Here is a 13,471-nt window from a genome sequence, read left to right on the forward strand (position 1 = left end):
TTCATTTCGACTCATGTTTCTCTGGCTGGTCAATTTATATCCAATATTCACTGTCTTAGCTCTGGTTCCTCTGTGAGATCGCTACGGTTCACAAGATTGTATCTGTTCTGGCACAGATGGTCATCAGATATTAGTTTACTTTACTGCCCCACAGATGTTCCTTAGAAGCTACTGTCCCATCATTTCAAGGTGGCGTTCACACTGAATGGTGGCTTGTTGATTTTCACTTGATATTGTTTGTTCAAGCTGAATTCATGATGAAACACTAACATCTACAGTATATTTATTCTGTTACTTGTACAGGCATTTCAAAACTATGACTTTGATTTTGAGGCCAAGAGTATTGATTTGGCCCATGGGGGAGTTGAGATATTTAACTAAATTTCTTCTATTTAATGTGGTCATGTCATTTTGAACAGGTGGGCTGAAAACACAGCTGGGTTTGAGGAGGTTTAATGCACCAACAAAAACACAAAACATACCAAAACTGACACATATGCCAGCTTAATACAACACTGAGAGCTGGAGAGTAAAGTATGGTTAAACAATCAGCTGAAATTCACTATTAATTTTATAAAAATTAGAGGACCTCTGCTTTGCTTTGATAAAGAGCAAAGATCAAAATTTTATTTTCAAAACTAAAAGCTTTGATAAAGCTTTACAAATAAAGTTATAAACTTTTACGAAGAAAACCTTACATCAGTTTATCACTTTAGAACACTCTGCAAATTGTGTTTCTACTTCATTTCTAAGTGAATTTATTATTAATAATAATAATATGTTATTAAAAAGGTGCCTTTCTCAGCACTCAAGGACATCGTACATATAATACATAAAAACAGCAGCAATAAAACAAGAGTAAAGACAACAAAATAAAGGCAGAGCAATCCATACTTAAAGAGTCATGTGAAGAAGGCGATTTTAAACAGATGTGTTTTAGGATAAGGAGTCAATCTTTCTGAGTTGGGGTGGTAATGAATTTCAAAGATGGGGAGCAGAGCGGCTGAATGCTCTGCATGGTGGTGAGATGGGCAGATGGGACAGTCAGGTGTATGGAGGAAGAAGATCTTAGGGCACGGGAGGGAGTGGGAATGTAGAGGCGATTGGACAGATATCGGGGGGGCGAGGTTATGGATGGCCTTGAATGTAAACAGGAGGATTTTGAATTGGATACCAGGGAGCTGTTGGAGAACAGGAGTGATGTGGTAGATTGAGGGGGTTTGGGTGATGATGCGGGCAGCTGAATTCTGGACAAGTTGAAGTTTATTAAGGAATTTGTTAGGGTGGTTGTAAAAGAGAGTTGCATAGTCCAGACGGGGGGTGAAGACACTGTGTACAAGGATGGTGGTAGTGTCGGAGGTGATGGGGGGGGGGGGGGCAGTTGATATTTCGCAGGTGGGAATAGGCAGACTGGGTAGTGTTGTTGTTGTGGGATTGAAAGGATAGTGTGCTGTCAAGAATGACACCCAGTCTCTTAACCTGGGGAGAGGATGAAACAGAGGAGTTGTCAATAGTGAGGAAAAAGCTGTCCGTTTTGGATATGGTGGATTTGGTGCCAATGAGGAGAACTTCGGTTTTGTCACTGTTTAATTTAAGAAAGTTTTGGGTGAATCAAATTTTTATTTCAGAGATGCAATCAGTAAGGGAGGTGGCTGAGAGAGAGAGCAAGGGTTTGGTGGTGAGGTAGAGCTGGGTGTCATCAGCATAGCAGTGACTCTGTCCTGGGGCACACCTGAAGTAACAGGGGAGGGGAAGGATTTGAAGGACTTGAGATGAATGAACTGCGTGCAGCTGGAGAGGTAAAATGTGAACCAGTATAATGGACAGTGGGTGATGCCAGTGAAAGACAGCCTGTTGAGGAGGGTGGCTTGACAGATTGTGTCAAAGGCTGCACTCAGGTCGAGGAAAATGAGGATAGTGAGGAGTCCCGAATCAGCTGCCATGAAGAGGTTGTTAATTTAATTGAACTACGGCTAAATCACACACTGTGGAAATGTGTATCAGGTGTGTTTCCATGAACTTGTTCACAGCAACTAAAACAGGCCATTTAATGCCACCAGAAGATGGTGGTATGGGCAACGTTATGCATGGCTGTATCACATAGAGTAGAAGAAGAACAGCTGTCGCTCAGTAAAAAGTAAGGAGCGGTCCGGAGGAATAATCTTAAACTGTAGTTGTTACGAAGTACCTACTCGTACTTGATGGGTTGCTGCTGTCCACAAACTAAGACAAGGTTTGGGAACATTTGTGAAGACAACCAAGGAAGTAATTTATAAGAATGAGAGGTTTCCATCTCTTGCATTTTTAGTAAAATTCTGGAGATTTTTCCAAATGTATCCATTTGTCACTGACTATTTTCTACTCTGTTACGGCTGCAGCATGACATAGCCTCCATTCACTCCAAACAGACCGCATGTACATGCCTATTTTGCGACATGTCCACAGTTTACTTCTGGTGGACATTGAGAATTAAATGGAAACACAGTTGACTTCAAGAAAGATAACACTGTTTTGAAGCTATGGAGGGACAGACAGCAGAAGGGAGAGTCAAGGAAAAGGAGAAAAAAACCTCAACAAAAAGAGACTTGTCTTTACTTTGCCCTTCCCTACACTCCATCCAGATGGCGACTCATCTGCAGCCACACATATCAGGAGGAGGCGACACAACGCCTGTCTGAAATCCTGTGAAATTCTGCCCTGGAGCCCAATCTGAGCCAGTTTCTGTGACAAACCGCCACCCTGCATGCCAACAGTCTAATCTGCATCCACATCAAGGAGGATGTGGGGGGCAGGGGGGCTGGATTCTGAACTGCGGGAGGTCCTGGGCTGTTTTTACTGCAGCTGATTTTGGGGGATGCTGCTGTTGTTTGTGTGCTAACAGTTCTCTGATGGCTCCTCAGATTGTGCTCCTTTGTGAAACAACAGTAGCCATTAAAGGCTTGGGCTGGAGTGTGTGTGTGTGTTTGTATGTGTGTGTGTGGGGGGGGGGGGTATGTTGAGAACAAATAGATATGCATCTTTGACTGCAAACCCTAAACCCAAACAGAGCCCTGCCCACTAAGAGTGTGGCTCGTTTCTGTTTTACAACTTCTGTCTGCATTCAGATGAATTTACATGCACTTGAGTAATCAGATTATTACTTTTTACAGCAGCAAAGTGATTTCTGGAAGGGGGCATATTATTTTCATTATCATCTAAATCGATTAAGAGAAGTGTAGTTTCACAGAGCTTTTCGCTGGATAAGTTGATTATGTGATAAGGTATAGGCTCAAATGGGTTTCTTAAAGATTTTCTCACTGTATCCACGCGCACATGGAAAATGCAGTATCTATGTAAGCAAAGAAGTGGGATGAATGCCATTGTTCTTGGCTGCCTGCATATCTGAAATAATAAACAGAGACTGAGAAGCAGCTGCTTCTCACATACTCAGGCTACTTCACACATCAAAAACAGAGCAGGACATTCATTTTCATACATTCTGGGTGACTGCACAACCCATCATGTGAAAGATTAATTTGAGCCAAAACAGTGAGCTAAGATTTAAGCTTTTTTCTGACATGTATTCTTCATAATAAACTGATTTTCATTTTCATCACAACACAAGTCTGAACTGAAGTGGTTAGATAAATATCAAGAAACAGGCAACATTCAGAGAGATCATGTCTTATCTCCCCTCTCTCCCACAAATTATATCTTCATCTCTTCTGCACCAAGTAGATGAGTTTTGATCAATTGAAATGCAGTGAAGCAGTTCAAGAAATGTATTATGAAGAGGTTAAAATGATTATATGAACCGTAAAATTGCAACACTGAATTTCTTTCATAATTAATTGTGCAAAAATATGTTTGAAAAAAATTGATTAAGCATTTTTTTTTCTATGCAGGAGCCTATTCATTTTACCAAAACAACATTTTTTTTGTTTCCATTGGGAAACAAAGTTAAAAAAGGGTCTCTCTATATATTAGGAATGTGTGTATAGTAGATTGTGAGCTCTCTGCACAACACAAAGAAGTCTCATCAGCTCCAACCCTAGAAAGTATGAAGTTCAGGCACTTGTGCAATCACAACCATAAATGACAGCAACCCACAGTCATTTCTATATTTGTCAGCTCTTTGTTGTGTGTGTTTCATTTTCATTTACTGGGGGTTGCAGTGAAGTAAATGATCCTAAAGTCCAGCATCCAGTATAACCCATATCATCTTTATCCTGCCGTATGCTCAGTCATCATCATCAATAATCAAACACCTGACTGTAACTCTTCCAGTTTGGCCAACTACTGATCTACCATCTGAGCACCACACAGCAGACAGACACAGCAAAGAAGCTGGTCTAAATCTTAGCAGCTTAAGAGCCAGACATTTCCTTCGGAAAGTGTTAGAGAACACAGAGGTACAAGAATGAAAACTGGACTAATACTCACGAAGTGCAAATTCTAAAAACATAGATGAAAAGGTTAACAAATTCATTGTATCAATTTAAAGCTTTGCCATGTACTCCCTTTGCTGCTGCAGCAGGAAGACCCAAAATTCAATTGATGCAAGTGTCTATTTAGAAATAGGTTTGGCACGAAAGCATTCACAGAGGTTAGACTTTAGGATGGATTTGGATTTTGAACCTCCTCAACTGAAACCGCTGAAGATGCTGCTGCTGGGGTGGAAAGCCAAGGAGCTGAGATAAGAAAGATTTTCAGATGAGTTCAGGGACTTTGGGAGGGATTCTGGCTATGGGTGGAAGTGAGGGGTGTGCAGAGAGGAATGCTGAAGGTTAAATGCTTCAACGACACTTTTTCTGTAGCATGAGAAAGAGGAGGTATTAAGGTCCATCCCCTTAGGAGAAGAGGGAAAAATGTCTACATTTACACATATACATGATCCCCTCTCAGTCCCTTTGAGCCCATGTTCTAGTATTTTCAAATATGGAGTGGTTTGAGAAGTTACACCTTATCAATCCCATAAAATACTGACTCAAATATGGATTATCTCTCAAAAATCCAAGATTTCCTCTCTGTTCTCTGTATCTTCCCAAGTCATCTGTTGTTTTTCACAGTGCTGTTTTTATATTGTTGTGTTTCAGTATCTCAGAAAAAATCTGTAAACGCTTTTGTGTCATCACACAGGTTTTAAGTGTTGGATGTAGATTTAGTTTAAACACACACGCTCATATCCACTCTGCATGCACGATTAGCCCATCGACTCGCTCTCTCTGCTGCTTCAGTAGCCGCTGTTGCTGGCAGAGTATTTTGGATCGAGTGGCGGAGAATAAAAAGGTTATCACAGCGTCACTTCATGCTTCATTACACCACCCTCAGCTCCCAGGTACCCCAGCTACATTGGCACTACACAATCACTACACTGCCGCTACATTCGGGACTTACTGAGTGAAACTGAGGCGGAGGCTTTGCCCTGCTGCAAACTCTGGTTCTTCTATTATTTACTTTGCTGTACAAGCTGAACAAATGTCAGGGGCTGTGAAAAGTACCAGGGTTTGCAGACAAACTGAAGCAGGCTGTCATATGGCAGTGTGAAATCCGACACACACACACACACACACTCACACTGTGTTTGCAAAGCATCACACCAACTGCAGAAAACCTAACTGCTCTGAATTTCACACACACATTACTTTCAGCCTGCTCTCTCACTGTCTTTTAAGGTGAGGTTCACCTTGACCGACTCACTGTCACAACCACACCCTTGACCTCGTCCTAACATATGGAATTGAAACTGAATATCTAGTTGTATTTCACCCTTTATCTGCTTCCTCTCGGTCACATTATTAGGAAACAGTCAATTAATTTTCCCTGCTATGCTGACGACACACAGCTGTACTTATCAATGCATCCTCATGAAATAAATCAGCTGACTAAACTGGAGGCCTGTCTAAAGGAGATAAAAACTTGGATGACCCATCATTTCTTTTTACTAAACTCTGATAAAACTGAAGTCATTGTCCTGGGCCCAACACATCTTAGAGACACCCTATCTAATGAGATACGTACCCTGGAAGGTGTTACCTTGGCCCCAAGCACGACCGTAAGGAACCTAGGAGTTCTTTTCAATCAGGATCTGTCCTTTACTGCCCACATTAAGCAAATTTCTAGGACTGCTTTCTTTCATTTACGAAACACTGCTAAGATCAGGCACATCCAGTCTCAAAAAGATGCAGAAAAACTAGTCCATACCTTTGTCACTTCCAGGCTGGATTACTGCAGTTCCCTCCTATCAGGCTGCACCAGTAAGTCCCTAAAGACTCTCCAGCTGGTCCAAAATGCTGCTGCCCGCGTGTTGACGAGAACTAGTAGAAGAGACCATGTCTCTCCTGGACTGGCTTCTCTGCATGGCTCCCTGTCAAATTCAGAATATATTTCAAAATTCTCCTTCTAACATACAAAGTCCTCAACAGCCAGGCTCCTTCATACCTGACAGAGCTCACAGTCCCCTATTATCCAGCTAGAACCCTTCGCTCCCAGGATGCAGGGTTACTGCTGGTTCCTAGAGTTTCTAAAAGTAGAATGGGAGCCAGAGCCTTCAGCTATCAGGCTCCCCTCCTGTGGAACCATCTCCCAGTTTCGGTCCAGGATGCAGACACCCTCTCAACCTTTAAGAGCAGACTTAAGACCTTCCTTTTTGATCAGGCTTATAGTTGGGCTGCTTAGGCTGGCCCTTAGATATGCTGCTATAGGCTTAGACTGCTGGGGGACCTCCCATGGTGCACTGGGCTTCTCTCTACTCCTCTCTGTCCTCCTATATTTGTGATACATAAATCATACTCATACGTATTGCTAACTCGTCTTCTTCTTCAGCCTTTGGGCTCCCCTCATCCCAGATCCCGGGTGCTGCTGGAGGAGGCTACAGACCTGAAGAGGCTCAAGCTGCCACCCATAGCTCCACCTGCTCACGTCCCTGTCAGTCCATCAGTCTCTTCCCTTTCTCTCTCTCTTTATCTCTGTCCCTCTCTTTCCTTCTGCATATCTGTCTTCCTCCATGATCTGTCTTTGTCTCTGCCCTGCTCTCCTGCTCTCTTTCCCCCCAACCAGTCAAAGCAGAAGGCCGTCTCCACTGATCCTGGATCTGCTCGATGTTCCTGCCTGTTAAAAGGAAGGTTTTCGTCGCTGCTGTTGCAGGATGTGCTTGCTGATGGAGAATTGTTGGTGTAGATTCATTGAAGGAGTGTGGTACTGGACCTGCTCTACCTGTAAAGAGTCATGAGATAACTTTTGTAGTGATTTGGCGCTATATAAATAAAACTGACTTGACTTGACTTAACTTTGGCCTTTTGCACAATTGGTATCAAGATCTGATCACAAGTGGATAGCCTTAAATACAGATGTGAACACCCTCCATGTGTCCTGAGAGCTAACAAGTGAATCAGAGCTAACAAAGATGTTCATCAGCTGCTGTCCTCATCCTGATAAAGCAGAGATACACACGGTGTGTTATCATTGTCTGATCATGTAAAAGTTCTACATTTTTACAGGTGCAGCTATCATCTTTGGTGGATTTGCTTGTCAGGCTGAAGCACAGTTGTGTTGATTTTTCTCTTCTGTATTTGACTGATAAACATGAATGTAAAATGTAAAATATCGCCAGCTCCAACTCTTGCTCCGTCATAAGTCACCTTAGCTCACCCATCAGCTGATCTTTCTCACTCACTCTGTCTATTTTGCTCTCTCATCACCCAAAGTCCAATTTTAGACGAACACAATAATAAGAGTTTTTCATATCACACAAAAACACTGGTTATTCTTACAAACAATCAAATCAGCTCTGGGTCAGTAAGTCATTTAATGCATTAACTGATCTAATTTTAATGGCAAGTTCCACTCCTATAACTTGCTTTTCTTGGTGATGGTGATGTGTTTACTTGGTAAATGCTGCCATCAGCGTCTGTACTTTGCAGGGTACATGTGTTGCATTATTTATGAGCAACATTAACAGCTTTTTACACAAAACTCTTTCAGTGTCTCCATCATGACTCTGTTCCACATGTTCTGTCTCTCTGCTCCGCTGCCAGCTGACATATCACATTGCCCTCAGCTGAGCAAAGCTCTGGTTCATTGCAGCAGCTCTCCTCATCTTGGTAGGCTCATTAGCTCTGCTTAATGAGGAAGCTTTGGCTGCTGTGCAGAGACACAAACGGGCGGAGAAAAGATTAAACCACATCAGGCTGCCTCATCATTGCCTGCTTATATACACCTCTCACCATGACACACACACTGCAGTGTGTGTAGGAGCAAAGGTAGAGTGGTGAGCTCACACACTGAAGACCTGAGCCACATCCCACACAGCTATAAAAATAAAAGAGTGTGCTTGTAGATACAGTTGTATATATGAGAGAGAGAGAGAGAGAGAGAGCGAGAAAGAGAGAGAGAGAGAGAGAGAGAGAGAGAGAGAGAGAGAGAGAGAGAGAGAGAGAGAGAGAGAGGGTGGAAGGAGCAGCTTTCTAAACAGAAAGTTTTGGTTGAACAGACACCAGCAGAGTGCATCTTAATGTACATTATTCTGGTACATTCAAGTTCAGGGGAGCAGGATCACTTAGAACATCTCCCTGAAACACCAGAGCTCATTTAGATCTCTGCAGTAGTGTCAGTGATAGTTTCTGTAACTGGAGCAGGAAATGAGAAAATTAAGATTTATCTGATAGAAGAAAAATGTCCTGGTCACACTTTGCTGGTCATAGTGAGTCAATCAGTGCTATTTCAAATGAGGTAGATGACTTTGTAATGCACTCAAGCTTGTCACAAGCTTGCATCTGATGAAGGGCTGTTCAGCAATGGGGAAAATCTTAATCACAATTCAACATGATTTCTCATTGACTTTTGAGACACCATTCTGGCTCTCTTGTTGTTAAACCTTGTCAGAGCCTGCAACAAGAGTCTCCAAACCGCTGACCTGGTTGGATCTTTCTTCTTGTGTTGTGTTCAATGCTTGTGATGATGCATATAAGTTCATTTAAGTCTGCTCTCCTGACTGGTCTATCTAAAATCACTCCAGCTGTGGACAGCAGTCATTTCATTCACCTGTAGGTTTCACTTCACACTCAGATGTTCCTGGTAAAAAGTCATGGTGAAAACATTCTTCTTATGAATGATTGTTTCCCTGTGCACATGCATGTATTGATCTATGTGTTCTGCATCTGCCTGTGTTGGTGCACTTAAGACCCTGCCAGACCTGGTATGATGTATCCTGATGTGATCCAGTCACAAGAGGACAGCTCTAAGTGCAGGTCTGAACAATTAAGACACAATGATGTCCAGTCATTGGCCCTCTTTACACCTGGCATTAAAGTGTTTCTGCTGATCACATTTTATTGCATCATATTTCTGAATATGAATTTACTTGATCATAAACATTTACCTCTGGCATGAACATGCATCCTTGAGATCCAATTATGGTCTGACCTGACTGTGTCTCGCTGCACTGATTATTACATTGTCTTCATCATACCGTGTGCTGCTGGAGGAGGCTCCAGACCTGAAGAGGCTCAAGCTGCCACCCGTAGGTCCACCTGCTCACGTCCCTGTCTGTCCATCAATCTCTTCCCTTTCTCTCTCTCTTTATCTCTGTCCCTCTCTTTCCTTCTGCATATCTGTCTTCCTCCATTATCTGTCTTTGTCTCTGCCCCGCTCTCCTGCTCTCTTTCCTCCCAACCAGTCAAAGCAGAAGGCCGTCCCCACTGATCCTGAATCTGCTCGATGTTCCTGCCTGTTAAAAGGAAGGTTTTCGTCACCACTGTTGCAGGATGTGCTTGCTGATGGAGAATTGTTGGTGTAGATTCATTGAAGGAGTGTGGTACCAGACCTGCTCTACCTGTAAAGTATCAGGAGAGAACTTTGGTTGTGATTTGGTGCTATATAAATAAAATTGACTTGACTTAAGCTGTTGTTTGGACTTTGTGCTCACTTTTCCAAGTTGAGGAAGCAGAGGATAACATCCTCTTCATAAACTGGAATACTTACAAAAGTAGAGGAGAATGCGATGTTGCACACTAATTTTTAATTTGACACCTCAATATTCACGGCTTTATCCACCTGTTTGTCATAAGTGCAATGGTCGTTTGTAACTGCATTTGGGAGTGAGAAAACACACAGTAATGCCAGGTGAAGAGGGGATCACTGTGACGACAGAGGTGCATTCTTTTAGCAGTGTGAATTCAAATGTGTCCTTAGCCACAAGAAGGACCACCTCATTGTCTGACATCCCGTAAGCTGAAATATACATTGAAAAATGTGTGGATGAAAGCACATCATCATAAGATCTGGCCACTGGAAAAGTCCATATTAATGATATTAACAGGGCTGCTTTAAACACCTTGGATTGTCTGGTTTGTCAGGAACATGCTGGAAACCAAAGCTAGCTAGCTAGCCAACTTGAATAAACATGACTGCTAGGGGTCCAACGATATCGTCAACTCACGAAACGATACGAAACACGAAACAGGGCTCACGATACAAAATAAAGGTTAAAGATAATCAAAAATCAGAACTGCAAAAATCTAATATTCTTTATTTTCTTCCTTAATGTGCAGACATACGAGTTCGGCTTGTGCCCTGCTCCCTCGGTTTGTCCTAACTTCCATTCATTAACTGCCTCTTTCAGTACTGCAGCAATGTATTGGCTGGTGTGTGATTCAAACATCACCTGTGTTTGCAGCACAAAGCTTTTCATTTCCCATCCTGGGTCAATGGTGTGGGCTGTGATGGTTAGGTAGCTTTAGGTGGCACGTGAGGCCTACCCATCTGTTGTTATCGCTACTCTCTCACCCTTCTGCAGAGCCCTTTACTTTAACTCTCACGCTTTCATACATGGCTGGAACCACAGTTTTGCTGAAGTATGTATGAGACGGGATTTGACATTTTGGCACAAGTGTGTGGACCAACTGACGAAATCCCTCGTCCTCAATGACAGAAAATGGTCTCATATCTTTGGCTATAAAAAGCCTATACTCTGTGTTATGTCTTTTGCTCACCAACTTGCAGCTAGAAGTGGTGCAGCGAATACCTTCTGCAGAGTTGTTTGGTCTTCAGGGTGCAGTTTTTTAAGCAGTGGAAGTAGCTTCTCTTTGTGATGGTGTTGCAAATGATAAATCGTGCTAGTAGTGCTCGCTGCAGTGTAGGGTGGGTGTTCTGTACTGACAGTTTGCACACGGTTTTTGTTTATCCACAATCGTCTCACCGTTGCCTTGTCTTTTACATGGGAAGCCAAATTAAGTTCACACAACAGATTTGTTTGATGAGGGAGCGTCAGCTACTTGTTCAACCTCGTCTTCCTCCATTTTGAAATAATTGTTTTGCAACTTCTACTTCTTTTGTGGCATCATCATCAAAAATCATCAGTGTTAGTGGTGCATGATGCCGCCTCGCATTTTTTTTGCATTGATTTTCATTTTATGTGTCTTTGAATTTTATTTGGTCATTTGTTATTGTGCGAAATTTCGGGACGCAAAATTTTCTAACCCCCCTAATGACTGAATTATGGAAAAAGTAAAGTGTGTGGTCCATTGCCATATTGATTTGATTGCATGGTTGTATAAATTACAGCCACATCCAACATAAAGTAGCCATTATAACCATTATACATTATAACTTAAGTTAGAGCCTTTGATTTTCTCGCTTCTTCCAGTCTCGTGCCTCATGTAGAACATTGTTCCCACAGACCATTTGCAGACAGACTTTTAAATGCCACCAATCATTCAAATACATAATTACAGGTTGTTGTTTTTTTTTTAAAAAAAAACAAGACTTGATGAAACCAAGTGATATGGCTCAAATTTTGTCAGAGAGGCCAAATGTGGACACAGTGTGGAACAGAGCAGTTTGTAGTTACGTCCATAATGTGTATTCCTTGATATTATACGTTCATCTGTTGTCTGTAGTTGTTCAGAAATAGTCTCTGAGGAGTACTAAAAGAGACACACATAACATAGTTCAGCTAAAAAATGTTTTAAATACAGTTGAAAGAGTAGAACCTGTCACTCATAGTTGCACATATCTTGATTTGTGTATCAATAATAATTAAGTTTCTCTAAGAGTAGTGAGCCAAACCCTTGATAAACCTTCAAGTTCATGAATCCGTTACTTTAACTGAGCATCCAGGAGAAAATTTTGCATCTGTCTGTCTGAGTTTCCCTTTACTAAAATCAAAATAGGTCGGTATACACAGCAGAATTAGCGTGAGATTTAGACACATTTAATGAACTGAACTCTCTCATGTCAACACAAACACAAAAAGAACATGTAGCTTCTTGTATCATTAGGCATGGGTGAGTCATGGCTCCAGTTTTCTAATAAGGGTATCTAACTGGATTTTTCAGACCAACCTGGATCAGCGTTCCCTGAAGGTCCTTCAAGCCTTGACCTAAGCCTCCAAATATATTAAGGAAATGGGGCCCTGTCAGGTTCTTTTGTGCTTGTGAATGTTCTTAGCTGGTTCCTAAAGCCTCAGTCCCACAGTGGCTGAACACCCACAGGGAGCTGCTGCCCTCACTGGCCTTTCTGAAATATTTAAGAGTTTTCCTTCATCCATCTCTCTCTCTCTGGATTCCAGCCTGACTCAGCATTGTGAGAGGACCAAGATTTGCGATGAAGGCATCACAATCAGGCAAACTGGAAAGATGTTACCTATTGAAAACATTAATAGAGGAAACAAGGCAGCACTCATCGCTTCGTATGTCTTTCACTTTCTTGTTCCAGGACCTTCCAGGGGCCTTCCTCACAGGCTGATAGAGATCAAAAATACACATATTAGAGGTATATTAAGATCTTTACTCACAGAGTCTTCAACCCTCTGAAACTTAATTGTTTGTACACTCGTTATGAGAAAAAACAAGAAGTGAACAGTACATATCACCTTTAAAAATGATTTGTTGAACCTTTTTTTCGTATAAGCTGCTTATGTCATCATTCAGCAGTTAGACAACAACATTCTGATTCATTTGGAGTCAACTCTGTCCTCATGGGAAGATTTTCAATCTTTTTTTATCTCCATTTTTGCAAGATGTTTTGTTTAAAAAAGACTTGTCTATCTGTGATTTAAATGCACAAATATGTTGGGCTGCAGAAGAGACCCTGTGGTATTTACATGTGCTTAAAGGAGTGAAAAGCTGCCATAGCCTGAATGCACAGCACTCACTGGCTTCCCCCAGGCCACTGAAAGTGTCAGAGTGTTAATAACATAACACTTGCTGTTGCACTTACTCTTTGCTAAGACATCATTTTATCCTGATGGCTACTGAAGTCATCCTGCAAGTCTAAACCCATGGTCCCCAGCCAGAAAAAGGTGGTTTGCTCACTTCAGGTCAGGGGAAGGTCCTGCCTCAGGTGGAGGAGTTTAAGTATCTCAGGGTCCTGTTCACTAGAGAGGGTAGGATGGAGCGGGAGATTGACAGGCGGATTGGGGCGGCGTCCGCAGTGGTGCTAAACCAGTCCGTTATGGTAAAGAGAGAACTTAGCCAAAAGGTGAAGCTCATGA

General features: G+C 42.1%; 1 protein-coding gene across 2 annotated transcripts in view; it reads right to left on the reverse strand.

The window, feature by feature from the left end:
• large2 (LARGE xylosyl- and glucuronyltransferase 2) overlaps positions 1–13,471 on the reverse strand; it is a 125,857-nt gene that overhangs the window by 81,204 nt on the left and 31,182 nt on the right. Inside the window, exon 1 of one of the 2 annotated variants that reach the window (XM_086223138.1) lies at positions 6,184–6,220. The exons of the other annotated variant lie outside the window; for it this stretch is intronic. The gene's annotated coding sequence lies outside the window, so the exon portion shown is untranslated. Of the gene's footprint in view, positions 1–6,183; positions 6,221–13,471 lie in introns of those variants that run through there. 2 annotated transcript variants of the gene reach the window in all.

The sequence above is a fragment of the Aulostomus chinensis genome, chromosome 2, assembly GCF_037954235.1.
Source record: "Aulostomus chinensis isolate RoL2024-O1b breed Wild chromosome 2, RoL_Achi_v1.0, whole genome shotgun sequence".
Classification (NCBI taxonomy): domain Eukaryota; kingdom Metazoa; phylum Chordata; class Actinopteri; order Syngnathiformes; family Aulostomidae; genus Aulostomus; species Aulostomus chinensis.